This window comes from Balaenoptera physalus, assembly GCF_965194825.1.
Source record: "Balaenoptera physalus genome assembly, chromosome: 15".
Classification (NCBI taxonomy): domain Eukaryota; kingdom Metazoa; phylum Chordata; class Mammalia; order Artiodactyla; family Balaenopteridae; genus Balaenoptera; species Balaenoptera physalus.
The window spans coordinates 5728956-5750443 of NC_138894.1; the positions used below are offsets into that span (position 1 = coordinate 5728956).

General features: G+C 41.8%; 1 protein-coding gene across 9 annotated transcripts in view; it reads right to left on the reverse strand.

Annotated features, from left to right (window-relative positions):
- The window catches only part of TMEM182 (transmembrane protein 182), a 391383-nt gene that overhangs the window by 16134 nt on the left and 353761 nt on the right, over positions 1 to 21488 (reverse strand). For 3 of the 9 annotated variants that reach the window (XR_014253832.1, XR_014253835.1, XR_014253838.1), the window contains one exon: positions 828 to 941. The exons of 1 other annotated variant lie outside the window; for it this stretch is intronic. The gene's annotated coding sequence lies outside the window, so the exon portion shown is untranslated. Of the gene's footprint in view, positions 1 to 432; positions 942 to 6223; positions 6465 to 21488 lie in introns of all 9 variants that reach the window. 5 more of the 9 variants (XR_014253837.1, XR_014253839.1, XR_014253831.1 and 2 more) reach the window with 3 other exon arrangements.

Here is a 21488-nt window from a genome sequence, read left to right on the forward strand (position 1 = left end):
CATTTGTTCACTTAGATAAAATCAGTTGGTACCCATGGTGTGCAAGGCAATGGACCAGGCCATGAAGAGAGGAAATGATGGTGGATGGACAGGATCTTATCTCAATGAACCTACGCTACTGGGGAGGTAAAAGCCATGAGCCATGTCCCTAAAACATGAGAGGACTCAGAAAGACGGTTGATCATGTCTCTCTAGAAAACATGTTGAACGGCCATAGTGAGCCATCTATTTTTTCCAAGCATTAGCTTTATTCACACACACACACACACACACACACACACACACACACACACACACACACACACACAGAATCCAAATGGTTGGTTTGTATAACATGATGAAGAAAATAATCTATTTTCTTCAGTAAGTTCCATTTTATACTCCCGTCTTGGAATTAATCCCTCATTTTTGATTCCTCACAGAATCACCCACCTTAATCACTATGTATGCCTCTAAATGATTTGTAACTATTTCAGAAAACTGTTTCTGTCATCCAAGAGTCCCTGTCGTCCCATGTGAGAGTAATTAAGGAACATGCTTAGGTTCTGACGGTGAGCATCTGACACCAAACTTTGAAAGCATCCTTGACCTCCCAAAGCCAAGTTTTTGGAACATACAACACGTATTCAAAGTCCAAGGTGGTCTTTTTATTTTCTGGCCACATAACTTTGCTATTTTGAGAGCGGAGGCCACAACTCTTCAGTAATGGATTGCTATATTTTCTTTCTGGAAAGTCTTGTGATTACCGAACAGGAACAGAAGGATTGCTAGTAGGAGCTCCCTGAGTGGGAAAAGAGGAAGAAGAGGGAATAAGACTTTCGAGTTACCTGCTTGGTAGAATCTCTGGGCAGGATTGTTGAAGAGGACGCCGTAGGTAATCAACAGATGCCTCTCTTCCTGGTTCACCTCCAAGTCACTCCAAGGACTCAAAGCATCAGACACTATTTTAAGGTAAAGAATCAGAAAGTACTTTAATTACATGACACATTAATATGCAATGTGCTTTCTGAACTACTTTCTTGATACACTGTGTGTGTGTGTGTGAAGGAGAGCAATGGCAGAGGTTTAAATTTAATAGGGGTCAACTCAAAACCAATTGTGGCCTGAAGTTGGAAACTTAGAAACTGCAGAAGTAGAAAGAATTAAATAAACAGCATGTAATAAAAAATGTGGACGTTCCCCATGAAAATATATACACTGTCTTTCCTATTAATTAGTTACTGTCTGGATCTTAAATCCCAACTTGAAGATAAAGTCAGAAATAATAAAGTTACACTGATATTACCAAACAAAGCCTACTGGCCAGAAGGCAAATATGTACTCATCCCAGAGGTCCATATAAATAGAGAGAAAGAGAACAGGTGATTCAAGCATGATTTTATCCTTGCTGCCTCCAAGGCATCCAAGGTTATTATTAAACATCTCGGGGACAGGGTTGGAATTAAACAAATTGTCTCCAGGAATCTTTTTTTAAATTATTTATACATTTGAAGTTTGTTATCTAAAGAGAACACCTAATACAGATGATAATATTGATACAATCCTGATTATTCCTATGGGACAGTAAATAAATTCAGAGCTTAGCTTGTTTTCCTCTTTTTCAAGAAATATTATTTCCATTTATGTGTGCTATTATAAAGAGTAGGAGGATACTGGAGAATGAAAGCATTAACCATGTAGCAAAGTAAAGACACACACTGATTAAAGGAAGTAGAAGAGGTTTAACATGAGAAAGAGATACTAAGGTGTTAGCCAAAAAATAGTAAGCCTGACAACATCCAGTGTTGGTGCAGCTGTAGAGATACAAGACTCTCAAACACAGTTAACGGGATTATAATTTAGTGCAGCCACTCTGGAGGGCATTTTGGCAGAATCAGGTATAACTGAAAAGGTGCATGTCCAGAAATTCCACACTTCCACGACGAGCATCCAGAGAATGAGGAAATTAGGTCAATAATCAAACTCTATCAGGTACTCTTGTCTTCCTGATCAGTGTTCGTGGAAAATTTCAGAGGAAGGACACTCTCTGTGCAATTCAGAATGCCATTACACCACATTAGATGTAGTGTGGCATTCCAGTTGCCATCTTGATTGCAGACTTAGATATAGGTTCTTTTCCTGGCTCTGGCATTGAACTAACTGCTGCTTGACATTGTGTAAATTATCTAATTTTTCTGTCTTAATTTCCTCATCTGCAGCATGTCAGCAATAGTAATATCCACTTCATAGACTTATTAAAAGGATTATTGAAGAAAACGTATGTAAAGCGTTTAGGAAAGTTCCTAGACAGGGTAAGTATTCAGTAAATATAGTTCTATAGGCATAGCAATTGTAACTATTAGTATACAGGCTTTTTTCAGACAAGCTGCTTAAGCATGTTGTCTATTAATTTTTTAATAGCCTAAGCTATTGTCTTTAGAAGGCAAAGTCACCCTGGGCGTTTGGACCACCCTCAGGAGCAAGGCATGGCTGCTGAGGGAAGCAGCAGTGTCGAAAGACAAGATCCTCAGCCACCTAGACAGACAGCACTCAGCTGAAGACTAGGAAATCCCCACAGCCTCTATAAAGCTGGCAATTGCTGATGTGTTTGGACTTTAGCCCCACAGATACCCAGAGGGAAGGTTAAGGGTTACAGAGTTTCTCCTTCACCACTGCACACAACTCCTGAAGGAAGAGTCTAAAGTCAGCCAATAGGAAAGTGGAGATGATTGACGATGACGACAGGTCATACTATGTGCCAGGCACTGTTCCCAGCAATGGACTATATTCTCCCTCATTAACCCCACAGCAATCTTCCGAGGTAGGTACTATTCTTATCCTCACTTTAAAGATGGGGTAAGGGAGGGATACTGACAAGAAATAAGTGGCTCACAATAACACAGTTAGTAAATAGTGGAACCAGCGCGTGCACTTAGATGGACGGTTTCCAAGTTTCCTGGCTCTTAACCACCAGCAATGGGTCTGAAATCAAGAACCTAAATAGAGGCTAAAGGCGTGGATCCTTTGCCAGAACCCATTACCCCATCTGCCAGATAGATCTTGGGAAAGAGTCGCTAAGCTACATGGTGGAAGCTGGTTGTATTGAGTCTAAGCTGGGTTTGAGTGAGACCAGTGTTCAGCTGGTGCAAAGTGTGCAAATCAGTGTTATAGTAGTTTAAGCTTGAGCTTAACAGGCAAACATTATTCTGATACTGCTGTTCTCTAAGAGAGAGTAGTCTTTCTCTGTTCTTTCATATGTACAAAATAATAATAATCATTTTAGAAAGCTGAGTGTGCAGAAGCTAAATCTACAGTTTATTTCTTTTTTAAGTTATCACTTTAAGTAGGCTCTTGCAAACCACTTAGCCGAGGGGAGGTCCTAACACACCGATGTTATTGATAATGTGCTCATCTATTCTTGACTGACATCCTGTGTTGCTCTGTGCCCCCAACTGCTGCTATGAGCGTGCAATTTCCACTGACTTCGTAGAATTGCAAGCTGGTTGGCTTCTTGGAAGTAGAGAGGGAAAAGGCTAGAAACAGATCCTTGGCTGACACAGAAGGAAAAGAATGCTGCAAATTTGATGAATAATAACAGTCCTATTTGGATGAAGGTGCCAGAAAATAGAAGCAAACAATCTTAAGATGGGTCAAGGCTACTTTCTACAGAGAATGGCATGTAATGCTATCTGATGAGGGGAATGCATTTGTTTCTTTTCTCTTGTGCCTGCTAAGTTATGTAGGATTGAAGGGGTTGGAAGAATAGGGAAGTTACAGAGATGCAAGCTGAATAGCACCAGGAAGAGGGCACTGCACAATTCCAGAGGTTAGGATGTAGATTCTTCGGCCAAAAGCAGACCGTTTGCAATTGTGTATGCTTGCAAGGGAAATAATGGCTTTCCATTAGTCAGTATGAGTAACCCTGACAATACGTTTGAAAGGCTTTTTTAAAAAAAATGCACTGGGATTATTTGTTAGGCTGAAACACTTAGAAAATCACTTTTAGTAATGTGGCATGGAGCAAATTAATGTGTGTTCATGTCCCTGTACCGTGTTTCTGATTTTTCTTTTTCTGTCTACGTGAGGCAAACCCAGCATTAATGTCCTGGTGCTTAGATGTTTAGGCACGGGGAGAAGGGAGTCCCAGCAGCTGGAGGAATATGGGTTTCAAACCAGTAAGATATTGAGCATGCACTGGACCGAGTGATACTATTTAGACCGAGAGTGAACAGCATTAGTGGTTCATATGCTTTTTTTCTCAAAGTATCCGTGCTTTTTTTATTGATTGACCAGAAAGTTAACCTTTATTTACATTTATCATAAATATATGATAAATTTTTAATTTTTAAGTTAAATTTGTCTGTGAAAGATTTGGTGTAAAGAAATGCTTAATTTTTAATCAAATAGATGAATAATTTTCTATATAATTTGGGTCATCAGTTTCATACTTAGAAATCCTTTGCTCATTCTAAAAATAGTTAAACCATTGTTTTTTCTTTGCAGTTTTAGTGCTAGTGATATTGATGGTGATGCTTTCATATTTTACACTCAATACTTCCATGTATCTGAAATTCTATCCTCAACCATGCTTATTTAAAACTAAGATATTTAGATCACATTTAAAAATATATACTTGTTGAATTCAGTTAGCAAGAGTGTTGATCCAGTTTTTCATAGTGACTACCATCACCAACTTCAATCCAGGTAATATGCTTTAGAAAAAAGGACACACACAATCTGCACTGTTAAGTATTTTTCCTGAGAGAGGCTTTAACCTTTTCAGACATTCTGTAAGAAACCCAATCTCTTTTAAACCCCAGAGAAATAACACAGAGCACTTAAAGATTACAATTATTATGTGATATGTTATCACCAATATTTTTCGCCAGGTAGCTGTAGTTTTAAAAAACAAAACAGTGCTAAATGTTGGTCATCTTTGTGCTGTTTTGTGAGCTATCCTCTGCACCCTTAAGATAAATTCTTAACTCTTGTCTGCCAGGTCACTGAGTACATTGTTGGTATCACCACTAACAACTAAAACAATAGCTCCTGCAATCAGAACAGTCCGGTACCCAAACTGCAAGCTCCCCCACTCCCAAATGCACTATTACACACAGAAGTAAGCACAGTCTTTGTCTTCAACAAGAATTGAATGAGCACAAGAAAAAGAAAAGATAGCAGAGAGTAAGAGCAACATTAGGCTTTCCCAGGTTCTAAAATAAAAGTCTCAAAACGTGTCCCTCACCTTAAACTACCTCCTTCTGCACAGGAGGGGAATTAGATGTTTTATTGAGAACGGAAGTTTAACTTATAGAAAAATCACTGTCATTCCATCAGTGGTCCTAATGGAGAATTGCTTATTCTAAGAACGTGGTTCACTCCACTTTTACATGAAACCCTTAATAAAGTATGGCTGTAACTTCTTTGAGGGACGTCAACTGGGCCCACGTTGTCTATAATTACACCCTAAAATATCCTGTTACAGTCAGAAAAAAGATTTAAATCCATATGAATAAAAAGTAGTTAGATGGGAATGACCTGAGGCTGTCCATCACATAGTCCACAGAGAGAAATCAAAAGTTTTACAGAGAAATCTCACATATAGCATTTGTGGATTATTGGACACATTTGTTCTTCAATTAATTATATATTAAAATATACCTAGTTCTCTCTCACCAGTATGGATTTATCTATTCTCAACAAATGGTTTAGCTGTCAAAAATAAATGTTGCCATTCATTGTAAGCAAAAGAAGAAAGGGAATTTTGGTGAGTATTACTGTAACAGCAAGAGCAATTATTATGTACCAGACTTCGGACTAGAATAGGTGTCCCCAACCCCCGGGCTGTGGACCAGTACCGGTCCGTGGTCTGTTAGGAACCAGGCTGCACAGCGGGAGGTGAGTGGCAGGCATGAGCAAAGCTTCATCTGCCGCTCTCCATCGCTCCCCATTGCTCATATTACCGCCTGAACCATATCCCCTCCCCAACCTCGGTCCATGAAAAAATTGTCTTCCAGGAAACCGGTCCCTGGTGCCAAAAATGTTGGGGACCGCCGGACGAGAAGATTCTTTCGCACCTCTGGATGTCTACCAGCAAACCAGGTGTGCAGCTTTCCTTACACGATTCTTCCATTACAATGCTCATCACTCTGGCGTGTGAAAACACTCTGTATTTAACTTCTCAGTGTATTGAACACATGTGTCTAGTGTGTGGATGAGTTAGTAAATCTCAGATATCGGTTACCTGTGCTTTAGTGATAGAAAGCAGCCAATCCTGGAATTAAGTCATTTCTAAAGGCTCTTTGAAGACAGTCACTTTGTGAAAGAGGTGAATGGCTATGGCAGATGATGTGACAATAGCCCGCCATGTCGGCACAAAGTTCCAGAATGGAATTGTTCTCACATGAAATAGCCATAGAAGAGAATCATTTGTCTCCCTAGTCATTAACGCTCAGAGGCACACCAGCTGAGGAAACTGCGGCAAACTGTTAGGAGGAGGAGAAGGAAAACGTGATTTAGTTCATATTTTTTTCCATGAACATGTTTCCCCGGAAAGGTATTCAATGGTACACACATGGATGTCACAGATATGGGCAGATGTACAATTGCATTGGAATATCTGGTCTCCCTATGTGAATGGGCTGTGGTTTTGATCCAGAGGCCCCCAGTGAAGATACAGATGTGGATAAAGGTATACTCTGCAGACACACTGGCTAAAATGCAGGGCTCTGGGAGAACGCCCGACTGCTTCCCTCTGCAGTTCTCCTGGATTCAGGAGCACAGAGATTCTCTGCTTGACCAAACTTCTGAACTCTCTTCTCAAAGAGGCCCTGTCTGGGGGACTTCCATGCTCATCTCTGTGTTGTCCAATTTTAGCAAGAATCCTGCTCCGTCAGTTTACCAGAATCTCCCATCCTTGCTCTCTGGTCATCCTTGATATTTGATCAGGTTTCTCCTCCACCCTCCTTATCCCTGGTGTTTCTTCCCAGTAATTTTCCATCCACTGACACCACCCCCCAAACACACACACACACATGTCCTGCTCCTTAGGTATAAGTTCCCACTTTTCCTTGTATTTGGAATTGAACCCTATCTCTCTCCTACTGCAAAATCCCATTGCAGTGGTTCCACTTTGTCTCATGATAGCTCCCTTTGAATAAAGTTTGCTGCCTATCTTTTTTCAAGAAATCTTTTTAACAGGGGAATGAATTTGACAGAATCAACCAAATTACTGAACACCCACTCCCCCACCCACCCCCATGATAAAGGACTTTCTGAAAAGTAGCGGGCAAAGATACTTCTCATCTGTGAAGCCTCTGCAGCTTGCAAGCAGGTGTTGGAAGTGGCTGGATGGTACCAAACTGAGCTCATATTCTGGACCTTGGCCCAATAAATAAGCACTTTCATATATAAGCATATATATAAAGAGATTCTGAGCCCACTAAACTTAACTCTTTTAGTTTTTCCCTGCTTATTTTCTTTGCATAGTTGAGACCTAAAAGATACACATGCCAACACCACCAAGGTCTGAATCGTCCTTTTCCTGTTAGTGCCCTGTGAGTTCAGAGACTAGAATAATCTTCATAAGCTGCAGTGCAGATATACCAGATTTGTCTGCCAAATGTCACACGAAAGCAAAGGAATTTGAGAGGACGGGTTGTCATCAAGTAGGGGCAATGACTTATTTATTCACTTGGAAACTCCCAGAGAGTTTTCTGGCTCAGTGAAAACAAGCCAAGATTGGTTTACCAACATGTTCTTAAAGGTCACAGATGATTTTGAGGGCTTGTGTTGAAATGAATGTGCTTGGTAATCAAAAGTGCATAAAATATTTGTTTCAAATCAGTTCTCATAAGTCACCACTCATCCAGGTGGAGATTAATAAGTATAGGGCCATTTAGCGAGTCCTGCTGTATGCAGAGAACATGTATAAGGAGGAACCTATACCAGATCGCTCGTGAGGAAGAATTGAATAATAAAGGGCTGGAAGGAAGCTTGTTGCAGGTGGGCCCTGACATGAACTATGCAATAGAAATGGGAAATCAGAAGACATGCCTAGGAAGGAGGAAGCCCATCCTAGGGCATGGGGACCAGGGAGAGAGGCTGGGGTGAAGCTGAAGCCACAGGTTAAGACAAGCTGCTGCTCAAGCTGGCTTCAGAGTTACTGAGTACTTGTTCTAACACTTATTAGCTTTGTCATAAGGAGACAATATTATTTAGACACTCTAGGACTCAGTTTACCTATCTGTGGGAAAATCAAAATATTATAGTAGACTTATTTCACAAGTTTGTTTTAAAGATTAAATGTAGAACTACATATGAAGCATTTTGCGTAGCTCCTGTAGCATAGCAAACGTACCCCAAGCAAGCCAGGGTTATTAAGTGTTTTCTAATTAGAAAAGGTGATTCACATTTGGATTAGCACTGTTTCCTAACTCTAAAAATTTCCTCTTGTGGTTCCCTCTATCTGGAGAATAGAGCTTCAACATATAAATTTTCAGGGGGACACAATTCAGTCCAAGATATTGTCTTAACCCTGTTTGGTTGTCCACCTTTGCAAATATTTTTTGGCCATATTTTTGGGGGACTATTTTTGGGTTCTCTACTCTCTATCAGTGATCTATGTTTCTATCCTACTGATAATACCGCACTACTTTGGCTACTATCGCTATATAATAGCCCTTCATATCTAAACAATGATTTCTCCCACTTTATTCTTCTTTTTCAAGATTGTTGGAACTACCTTAGGATCTGTTCATTTCCATATTAATTTTAGAATGAGCTTGTTATGTCTACAAATATCTTGCTGGGATTTTGATAGAAATTGCATTAAATCCGTAGATCAATTTGGGAAGGACTGACATCTTTACTACTTGAATCTTCTAACCCACAAACACATTGTATGTCTTCATTTATTTAGGTGTTCTTTGATTCCTCTCTCAACATTTTGTAATTTTCAGTGTACAGATCATGTACATGTTTTGTTAAGTTTATATGTGGCATTTAATTTTCCTTGGAGTGTTTATAAATGGTAGTATGCTTTTAATTTTGCTTTCTATATGTTGATTTTTAGTATATAGAAATGTGATTGAATTTTGTGAGCTGATCTGGTCCTGAGATGTCACTGAAGTTACTGATTAGCTCTGGAAGGGTTTTTGCTTATTTTTTGTTTATTTGGGTATTTTTTGTTTGTTTCTTTTTCAGATTCCTTGGGATTTTTATGTAAACAATTATGTCATCTTCAAATAGGAACAGTTTTATATCTTTATTTCTAATCTGAATGCCTTTTGTTTCTTTTTCTTGCCTTATTGCAGTGGGTAGAACTTCTAGTACCATGTTAAATAAGAGTAGTTAGAGTGTGTGTACTTGCCTGGTTCCCAATCTGAGAGGCAAAGTCTTTCAGCATTAAGTAGGATGTTAGGTGTAGAGATCACTCCTCACCGGGCTCTGCTGATACCAGAGGGGCAGGGAGGAGAACTGACTAGCCCTGCTTCCAACCACCTTGTTAAGTCTCCTTGGTGCTAGGTGGGGATGGAGGTTCAGCCTGAGGCTAGATCCTGCTACCACTATGCTGGCAGGGGAATCTGAGCATGCTTCATTTTGCAGGATGGGGTGGGAGCATGAAAGGTCAGCTCTCTGCTGGGCCCCACCAACACTTCCAGGTGAGGGGAGAGGAGCTCACTACCAGTTTCTAGAGGAGTGCAGCGAGGGTATAGCTTTCACAGGTATTTGGACGATATGGGGGGGAGGGGGAGAGGGGTATTTCCAAAAAGGTCTTCTGTTGATAGGTCACTCTTTCTCAGTCCTTTGGTTAGGAGAAACAGGCTTTTCTTTGGGGTTTTGTTTTTTGGGGGTTTTTTTGTCAGTGCCTATTGGTGATTCTGGATGGAGGTTCCTGCTGGGCATGTAGGGTACTGTCCAGGATATATAAGAACAAAAAGGAAACTCAGCACAAGCCACTCTGCTCCTCATGTCCCAGAGACCCTACACAGTCCACCTTCTACTTTCCATCATCTTTCAGAGTCTTTTTTGTTTGTTTGGTGTGTTACGTCCAGCATTTTTATTTGTAAAAAGGAGAATTACAGGCTACACTGTTTTGCTGCAATAGGAGATTCTTGCCAGTGTCCTTTTAACATGCGGCTTCCTCCTGCCTCTCCAATCTCACCCCCTGCGATGCTTCTTATCACTCATCTCCTCCTGGCCACAGTGTCCTCCTCACTCTTGCTCCAACATGTGAGGAAGCCCCACCTCAGGGCCTTTGCAGCTGCTGCTTCCTCTGCCTAGAGCCATGTCCCTCTAGATACTCACATGTCCTCTGCTCTCTGTTCAAGTAGTCTCTTCCATATAAGGTCCTCTCTAAGGAACCTTCATATAATAGCAAGCTTCATCCCAGTATCTGGGGCCCGCACTGCCATGCTTTATTTGGATTCATAGCAATCATCACTACTGGACGTGCTATGTCCTTACCTGTTTATTATCTGTCTCCTGTACTAGATGAAGGGCAAGGACCTTGTGTCTGTTAGTTCCCTCAATAATATGAGTCCAGTGAATGAATAAATGAGATAGAAATTATCTTTCCCATTTTCAAATGACAAACGAAAGCAGAAACTGAAGTGTAGAGAGATTCATTGACCTGTATGAGATTAGCTTCTTGGGGGAAGAACACTGCCTTGCACATATAGAGAGTAAGATTCTTTCCTCATTCCTGCTCCTCAGATATCAGTTAATGGACTGGACAATCACAAGCTGAGTGTGTTTAAAATGTCGCCCTGACAGCTGTGCAGGGTGTGTCCAACGCCCATGGCTCCCACAGACAGCAAAATCCTGTGTAGACCTCCACCTAACGAAGCCATCCTAGAAAAACCTTTTGAGAAAGCATTTGCCTGGGGAAATTCACGCCATTTCCCAGGCACGCATTTGACTGTTTAATGTCAATACTCAAGGATCTACGTGCTACATAATATTCATTACTTTATAATTATATTTCAATTTCAAAAATGTTCATTCTATTTGTTTTCAGGGAATCTCTTTTGAAACTTGTCAAGTAATTAGTTGATCAGCTTACCTTTCAGCATCAAGTGGTATTTTATCTTAATCTAAGATGTCTTTAATAACAAGGTATCAGTGATGTGATAATTCAATTCAGAAGGCTCCAGAGACTGACTTACATTATATTTGTCATACAAAAGCAGAGACTTACTCAAGTGGAATGTGAATATCTGTGTTCAGTTATATTTAGCACTGTGAATAAACTATGCATTGAAGATATAACAAGTACTTCTAAACATAATATGTATAGTATATGAAAGTAAAGGGTGTAATACTTGTTTAATATAATAATACAACTATTTCATGATATAGTTCCTTTTTGCCTTATGTTTTGAAGACTTAGAGCCAAATCTAATTTAGTAATCAATTCATTTCGGGTGTCTCCAAGAACCACATCTTCTGCACCTTTTTAAATGGACTTTACACTTTTATTCTCTCTCCTCCCAACCTCTTCCTCTTCCCTCCCTCCCTCCTTTTCTTTCTTTCTTTCTTTCTTCCTTCCTTCCTTCTTTCTTTCTTTTCTTTCTTCCTTTTTCTCCTTCTTTTCTCCCTTCCTTCATCCTCTTAAACTCCTCAAACATCTTAAAACATTTTAAATCTTTCTTTAACTCTTTTTTAAACTTTTTCTCCTTTTTTTTCTTTGGCTGCATTGGGTCTTTGTGGCACATGGGATCTTTGTTGAGGCACGCAGGGTCTTTTTGTTATGGCTCGCGGTCGGCTCAGGCTTCTCTCTAGGTGTGGCGTGCAGATTTTCTCTCTCTAGTTGTGGCGTGCGAGCTCTGGCACACATGGGCTCTGTAGTTTGTAACATGCAGCCTCTCTCGTTGAGGCACCCGAGCTCAATAGTTGTGGCACGTGGGCTTAGTTGCCCCGCAGCATGTGGGATCTTAGTTCCCCGACCAGGGATCGAACCTGCGTCGCCTGCATTGGAAGGTGGATTCTTTACCACTGGACCACCAGGGAAGTCCCTCTTTAACTCTTAAATTCCTCCAGTGCATCATTTTTCATATATAATATGCTTATTATACTTTGAAATAAATGTTATAAATGTAATTAAAAATCGGCTCTACCAAACAATCTGATTTCTCTACAGAAACCTAATTCGACCTTGTAGGTTTTAAGGGTTGAATGAACTCTCTCATATCTTGCATTGGTATTTGGGGTACCAAGAAATAAAACTATCTGATAAACCTACCTCCTTTATTTTAGAGAGCCCATGCAGGTGCGCAATATATGCTAAAATATAATGATTGCTTAGCTTGTTTGTTCCATCCAGAATGTTTGGGATATTCTCTTAGTGTTCATTTTTGAGGAGTGTGGAACAAGTATTTGGACAGGTATTAGGTGTTTAGTTATAATCCCCCATCATAATTGAAATGTGGGATTTGAAAATTATTGTCCTAGTATTAGGACTATTTCTTACTAGTGGTAAGCAACAGAGACTTCCAAGAAATTGTATAAAACACAGGAAAAGAGTGATGGTCAGAGACAGAAACACCTGAATATGCAGACCGTAAATCTAGAATCCTGGGTTCCACTCCCAGCACCCTCACTCACTACATTGGGATCTTATACAAGTTAGTTATTTGTGCAAGGTTTCCCTGTGTGTAACACGAAAAGCATAATATCACCTGCTTCATGGGATTGGTATGAGGTTTAAATGTGTTAATCTTCCAAATGCACCTGGAACAGTGTCTGGCACATAAGTGTTAGCTGTTATTATTTCTGAGTAGAAGTTGACCTTATAGCATCACCAGTAGCACCTATGGGCCAGGAGACCTCAGTTACATTACCCTACAAGCAGGTCCCCCAATGGCACAACAGAACAAGAATCAGAAGCTACTGAATATGGTTAAAGGAGGGCATGATCTCACCACTGTATCATTTTTAAGTAACTGTACTGATTCTGAATCTGTGTCTTGTTCATTTCCTTATTGAGTCTTATCAGGAATGCTCTTACTTATGTATTCATTCAAAACATATTTATTCTCCTGTATGTAGGAGAACAAATAAATAGAATAAATAAACCTACAGGAATTCTCCTGTAGGTTCTGTGGGAAAATCCAAGATGTAATAGATTCTACCTACAAAGGTGTATGGCTAGTATCATAAGAAAAAGTAGAAAATTAGAAAGATGGATGGCTAGATAAACGATAGATGCATACATACATACATACATACATAAATGCAAAGATGATAAATAAAGGTCAAGCCTAAGACATAAAGATCAGATCTTCATCTATCTACCTATCAGCTCCCCCCAAGACAAGGATTTTACCGCCCCTTGCCCTACTTCTTGGGAAGTTCTTAGAAATATCTATTTTTTTTTGTTGATGATTGATCAGTGTTCACCTTTGATATTTCTAATTGTCTATTTATGGTTAGCTAAACCCACCAAGCTGTTTGCTTCTCTGCGGACAGATTTTGCTAAATCGATGCTCAGATTCTGCCAGCAACGTGGAGCAGGCATGTCTTTGCTTTTGCAAACACTCTGACGCCCTCCAGCCCCTCACAGTTGGATTGTTTCTGGGATTAGTGGCCGGCCAAGGCCCACCGTGTCCACCCAAATCACACCCCCTCCCAGTTTCACCCCTGCTGGGCTTCAGACCACAGGCAGGAATTGCCTGGGGTGCTAACCCATGCTGCACTAAGGGCCTTGGTTAGTGATATGTGGATTGTTAGCGATCCTGGCTTGCTGGAGACGTTTTGTTTATGGGGTGGGTGGGAGCAGGGAAGGGGACCTTGCCAGCAGCTATATTTGCCACTTTTGCCTAACGCTTCAGTGGACGAAACTTCCCTTGCAGCTCTCTCCCAGCACAGTTCATCCCTGTGCCCTCTTCTCCCTTTTATCTCCTTGCCCTGATGTCTGCTGCCCCCAGGACCCGCCTGTTTCCACCCTCTTGGGTTGGGTGCTGCCTTCAGCTTCTTTCTTTCTTTGTAACTCTTAATGATCTTTTCTCTGTGACTCTCATCCTCAATTATGTTCTCAAAAGGCAAAGTCTGTGCATATGTACACAACTGGGGGACTGTCTTCTCCTTGTTTTTCTTACGATTGTGCCTGTGAATAAAACCCTGAAATTATCAATTGGATAATAGAGCCATGCCGCTCTTCCAAATGGTTGAGTTAAATTGGCTGTGGCTTCAAGTAGTATTATCATTAATAATAACAGTAATAACCCGTCCATCAGTCGAATATTTACTAGCACAAAATAGCATGGTAGCCCCCAACTCGGGATGTATCCAGGGGATTGCTGTCTGGACAGAATCCTCTAGAAAGGGGATGTCTGGAGGTGTTGCAGGAAGGGGGACCCCTTCCAGGGCCCAAGGGTGGGGTCCTGTCTAACACTCGGAAAGGAATTGTCCGAGGAGACACACGTGCTGACAAAGCAAGAGAGTTTATTGGGAAGGGGCGCCCGGGTGGAGAGCAGCAGGGTGAGGGAACCCAGGAGGACTGCTCTCCACGTGGCTCTCAGTCTCGGGTTTTATGGTGATGGGGTTACTTTCCGGGTTGTCTCTGGACAACCACTCTGGCTCAGGGTCCTTCCTGGTGGTGCATGCAAAGCTCAGCCAAGATGGATTCCAGCGAGAAGGATTCTGGGAGGTTGGTAGGACATATGGACCGGCGTCTCCTCCCTCCTTTTGACCTTTCCCAAATTCTTCCGTTGGTGGTAGCTTGTTAGTTCCACGTTCCTTACCAGGAGCCCCTGTTCTAAGAGAACTCATGCAAGTGGCTACTATGTTGCCTGGCCAGGGTGGGTGCTTTCAGTCTGTGTTTCCCCTCACAGAGGGACCTGCCAAGGAAGGGTCCCATCCACATTCCTCGCAGCTCTGGTCTTTCCTCGGGCCCTCCTTCTAGTACCGGTATCCCTGGCAGCCCAAGCCCTTAATGATCCTTCCCCTCCTGACTGTATTTACTGTCTCTTACACTCATTTGTCACCTTACAACACTGCCTCAGATTGTTATTGATCTTTTAATGTGCATCCTGTCCCGTTTACTTTGATCTGGCTGTTTCACCCCAATTCCCGCCTTCTACTCCTATAAGATTTAGGTCTATCAGAGGTAGCTACTGTGTCTCAAACTTCTTCTAAGGGTCTTAATTAACTCAGATAGTTTCCTTTGTACCCTCCCATCAAGGTAGTGTCCCCACATCGGAAAGAATTTGTTACAGTTGTCACTCTTGGTGACACCACTAATAATATGACCAACATGTACTCATCACAGATCTGACTCTGCGTCCAGGGGTAGGCTGAGTCCTTAGAGAGCATCATCTGGTTAACCCTTGTTATGGCAATAATCCTTATTAATTCAATGAGATGGGTAATATTCCCCCCATATTATAGGTGTTGTAACTAACGTTCAAAGAGGTTAAGTAAATTCGTCAAGGTCATGACCCCAGTAGTTTTTAGAGCTGGTCCAAACCCAAGTTCAAAGTTCTTAACCGCCATGTTACTGTGATGGTAATGATAAAAGGAATCTGTAGGATGCATTCTCTCCTGACAGGCACTATCCTGTGCATCATGTAATTCTATCCCATAACACTGAAAAGAAGAAAACAGGGCAAATTATGAAGGAAAAAGTGACCCTGGACATCCAGAAGTCAGAAATAATTGTCGGATTCCTTAAGTATCAGGATGACCGCGGCTTGGTGGCCACCATTACTGCGGAGGTTATTTGAAGAATTGTGGAAGCGAGACCAGCGGTCCTCTTTTATGATGTTTAATTCAGTGGGTGAAAGAACCTAAGTTCATGACGTTGCTCTGGCCCCAGCCTGCACGGAGCTGGCGGAACAGGGAACGGATACCTCTCTCCCTTCCCAAGGCACCATTTCTTCTATTCATCTATTGAGGCTGGCACAGCCCTGCTTCTGAGCTTGCCTCTCTACTGACATGGAAATCCTCTCAAGTCCCTGTGAAATACTTCCAAGCAAAAGTATTTCCTTCAACAATATTTATCCTTCTCTAATCCCAGCAATACTCTTTTCTATATGCCATGCCTCATAGGCATGGCATAAAATATTTAGAAGCTTAATAAACCACCATTTTTTCCTGTACATTCCGGTTACATTATCAGAGGTCCTTGGTGATAAATGCTTTCCTGGTATTTATCCCAGCACTTTTGTGACCATCATTTGTAAAGCTTTCTTTGTATTCTGTTACCTTCAGCTGTGTTTCTCTGTCACTTGATTGAATGTATTGCATTCGTTTGGGGCCTATTGTTGAATGACGAAGGAATTGATCCTTTAGCAATTACCTACTTATTGGGGCCAAGCAAGGTCAAGGATATTGCTGGAAATGTTTTAATGCTGGTAAAATCGAACCAATAAGAATTCCTTGTCTGTCATTTTCCCTTAAATGATGAAATTAAATAAAATATGATTGTGCCATTTTGGGTGATTGACAATATCTTCCTCTGATTTCTCATTACTTTCTTATTGTTTCGTCAGGTTTTCCTTTGTTTAATTGGCGTTGCTAGCTTTCACTGCTTGGTTGGAAGGTCTCTCCTGCTAGGATTTTCCTTCCTTCTCCTCCTTCACAGATCCATCGTGCAGCCAGGGGAGACTGGCGTGACTCACCTTTCACATTTCCCACTTTCCCTGCTGATGGGGATTTGTTGACATTTTCTGCAAACCCTGTTGCTATTATGAATTGAAAACTAGATTTCAAGCTCCAGCACGCTCAGAGTTAAGCTGCCTTGAAAAGGTGGAAAAGAAATAAATGGGAAAAACATAAAGATTTAGATGAAGAGTCCATTTGTAACAATAAAGCAATCACATCGCCTGAAACGCAGCCCTCAAACATCCTCTACTGCAGTTATACCAGGAGGGTTTTCCCCTTTCAGAACTTTCTAAAGCTAGACTCCTTTCACTTCTTAAGCTACTGATTGTGATCCCAGCTAATAAACAGATCACTTTTATTATCATGATCATTATTGTAATTCATATATAGTTAGTTATACAGGAAAGAAAAGCCTTGCAGATAGGGAAACATTCCTTGTAAACTTTAAACACCCTATGGCATTTTTGTGGTTTTGAAACAGAAGTGAAACCAGTTACTTAGAATCTCTTTGTGTGTATCTGCCGATATCCAAGTGTCACAATTTTGGAGAATCCGATGCTCTTTAAAGTATTACCTAAATTATAGTCTGTTAGATTCTAAGTTGACAATTCTTAAGTCTCCATTCAAAGAGATCTATCCCTATGTGATCCGTACAAACACATACCGTGTAAACACCAAAGTGAAGGCCAAGGCTAAATAAAGGAGGACATTTATCTTTATACACGGGTGGGAATGTAGGTAAACTGTGTGATTCTACATCCATGTAAACTCACACACACACACACACACACACACCCTGATGTCCCTCGTGATTGGTTTAGCCTGTTTTCTGCCACTGGGTTTCAGAAGATTTTCAGACTCGTCCAAACGTTTGATTTTTGTAATTATTGTTGGGATTTTTTTTTTTTTTTATCTTGCTCTACATGGAAAATAAAATTGTGATTGAGAGAGTTGGGTCCCAGTGGTCCTGTCTGCACTCTGCAAATGGTTCCATGTCACTCCCTGCATCACAATATAGGAGCCACTGAGCTTGGCTGCAGCTAATCCTCTGAGCCCGTTAATAAGCTTAGGAGCACGTTCACTGAAGGCTGACGGGCTGGGCACAAACAGGGAGAAAATATCTACTGGGGGAAGCTGAATTGGTTTTAATCATCTGCTAATCACCAGTAATGAGACCTACTCTGGGGAAGAAAAGAAAAACAGATAGTCGAAGGGAGGTTTTGTTCTTCACAGCAGAGTAACAGGGAATGAGAGGGCAGCTGTTATTAGGAAAGAAAGGATAGAAAGAAAGAAGGGATTTGGCCAGAGCAGATGAAGCGTCCTCTGCAGCGCTCCGTTTTGTTCGCTGAGTGTTTCTTTCATTCGGTCTCTGAAACTTCAGATCTTGCAGGCTCCCTGACAGCCCACCTCGAAGATATTGCTTCTGGAAGAAAGGGGCCTTCCCCTGGCATCCTCCCCACCACCACCCTCTGCGTTTGCTGCACAGCACTTTACAGGATATCTTAGCTGGAGGAGAGAAGGAAAGGCAATGGCAGTTCTGGATTGGCACCAAAAGAAAACTGGGTGTGTGCAGGGGAGGGGGTGTGTGCAGAAGGCTGGGTGAGGGCAGAGAGACCCCTGGTCAGGAGGGCGAGGCCTGACAAGGAATCCAAAAAGGAAGAATCAGTTGTAAAATGTCAGTCCTAGCTGAATTGGGTAGATGGTCTTTTTGAGTCCTAGGCACTGTGTTTCAGGAAATTCAAGTGCGGTTATGACTTGTATGCCATTTTGGATGCTGTCATTCACGGACCCTTTCTTCAAAAGTTCAAACTCTTGCCATTGCTAATAATACAACCATATTTAAAGCAGAGGATTAGGAATGCTGTTATCCACTGGACCAATGTTCTCCATGACAAGTTAATAATATACTCATCTGATCATATTTCTGGAATAATTAACATAATGACTGAACTATGACAATAGTTTCCCTGTCCACAATGACTCTTCTCTCTTCAAACACTCCTGTAAGCTGTGCCAGAGTGAAAACCCCGAAGCACAGCATCTGTGCTTTGTCTCCCTACCCTCTGTCCCCAGCTCAAAAATTTCCATCATCTTCATACTGAAATCTAAACCCTGTCCCTGCATTCAAGTTTCATCATACTGTGGCCCTGTTCTCTTCTTCCTGTCCCATAGTCTACGCCTCTGCCCACATGGGCACTACGTCTGCCAAAGCCAGGGCTTACTGTTTCCATATAGCCTGGACTGACTAATGCTTTTGATTTTTACCAGTGTTTAATAGTTCGCAAGGAAGAGCCTTCCCCCAGCCTAGACAGTCTATCCCTTCTCTCTGAGCTGTCATGACAATTTGCTTTCAAGCATCCTGCAGCACTAATCATGTTCTCCAGAATCACAACGATTTCTATACAAGTCTCTTCTACTCCAGGGCAGTGACATTTTTCTTTGCATCCTTCACACCATCTAAAACCAGCCAGTACATATGAAATTCTCCATTTCTTGAAATATACTGAATATTAAGACCTCTAGCAGAAGAAATCAAGTTAGGATTCTAGCATTTTGTAAATATATATTTAAATGGTTAGTTGGGACTCTGGGTATAAGAAACAAGACAGACTTGAATGTTCATATTTATTTTTATTTCTTAGTCATTTATATTCATTATTCCAGCTAGAGGCAATGAGTTGAGACTGGGGAACAGCAGAGTAAAACTATAAAGTATATTTTAGAGAAAAACAGAAAAAGCAAAGCTGGTGGAAAACAGTTACTGTACATCTGAGTCATCATTTCCTAAAACTCTTCACACAGTACCCACAAGTGCTGAGCCTTTGAGAGCTAAGGGCATGCAGTCTCTGCCTTAGGGGAGATCACAGTCTTAGAAGGAAAGGAAACCATGTAAACAAAATGGTAGCCAGCAGTGCTATCACATGGCACGAGCCTGCAAACACCCTGGCAGTCCTGGGGGACAATCCTCCCTCTGGCTGAGGGAGCTTCCTTTGGGAGAGCTTCAGAGAAGAGGTGACCTGGAAGTCGCAGTCTTGGACCCTAAGAGATTTCCAGGAGAAGAAAGCTAGGACTTCCAACAAGAGGAAAGGTAGAGGCATCAGGAGATCACAGATGTCACTGTGCCTGTGAGAGGGATGTGGGTAGAGGGGATTTGTAAGGCCATCATCAGAGTTCAAAGATGTAGACACTGGGCACAATATTAAGTTCTATCTCTGAGCCTCGTGATGAGCAACTCCAGGGTGCAAGACGTAAAAGCCAGCGTGACTTCTCTTCTGATCGCTGCCTGTCTTAGCTCCTCTGGAGTCTGTGTTCTAAGGACGGAGAGCCCTCCCATCCAAGGACCAGCCCACAGTCCCTTTAAAGTGTGCAGCAGAGACCTGAGCACTTAGCGAGCACTCAGGGTTTACGTGCTCATCACTAACATCGTCATTGTCATCATTTATTTCCAATACTCAGAAAAGTTGAAAAGGAAAGTAGCTAAATTCCTTTATTTTAAAGGGTGGATTGTGGTCCAGTCAGAGGAAGTGTCTGGATACCAAAGATCAACAATTAATGGTAGTGACACCTTTTATTAGCGTAAGACATTTCAAAAGGCTTTGACTTCCATTGTCTCAGACATGGACCACGTGAAGTAGGGTGTAGAGCTACCATTACCCGCAACCTGCAGATGATGTGCTAATCAGAGGCCAAGGTAGAATTTGAACTCAGAAACTGCCCCAGTGACCACATCTCCCTCAGTCAATACATCTGCATTCTTTCAGCAATTGAAAGGTGAGACCTATCCAAGCCCAGTATTCACGGAGTTTCAATTTAAGTTATTAAGGAGAGTTAGGTTACTGATAAAACTAAGCATTTAAAATGCTGGTTAGGGACTTCCCTGGTGGTCCAGTGGTTAAGACTCCACGCTTCCACTGCAGGGGACACAGGTTCGATCCCTGGTCAGGGAACTAAGATCCTGCATGCCATAAGGCATGGCTAAAAATTAAAAAAAAAAAAAAAAAAGTAAAATGCTGGTTTCATGGGTGGGCAACAGTCTACCGTTGTGAAACAATGGATTGGCCAGAATACTCATTCTGGGGCTTAATTTATGTTTAGTGGCCATACAGAATGCTAGGGCAAGACAAGACCTACAAGCTCATATGGTATCTCCTAGTTTAAACACACTGCAGATTTGGGAACTGAATTCAGAGACATGAAGTAACTTTCCCAAAGTCACACAGCAAGAATATGGAAGATATTCCTCCTTACACTGCATCTCCTTACACTTCCTCCTTACACTGCATCTCCTTGCCTGCCTAGGAAGATACAAAGCAGAACAGAGAATGCCAAGTGCAAAAAGAGCTGCCCCATCTGCAAGAGCAATTAAGGAGATGCAGTAAGAAGCACAATCCCCTTCTTGAAGGAAACCAGGGAATGCCCAGAGCACCTTTGAAACCCAGTAGGACCCTGTGGGGCTCCTGGGCACAAAAGTCTTTCTGTGTCCCCCATTTCTTGATTACAGGAAATGGGCTTCATTCAGCCTCCATAACCTTCCCTGAGTTCCAACAGGCAGGTTCAAACAGATGCTAATTAGGGAGGGGAGGGGATGCAGAGACAAGGGAGGAGCAGTCAGGAAACAATAGTGCAGCCTTGGGCCAGGGTCCTGGTTCCCCCTTGAGGGAAAACAATATCTTTGAGCTCTTCTGCAGATACTGAAATCCCCTCCAGGTGGGAGAAGTTAACTGGGTGCTGCTCTCAAGCACGGAGACCCCAGACCGGGTGGAACCAGGAGGTTGATGATGCCGACTCCTGATTACCTCACCACCAACCAATCAGAAGAATGTCCACGAGCTGACCACGCTCTCTTTGAACCATTACTGTAAAACTCCTCATGACCCCCTCCAGGGCGGGACACACAGTCTTGA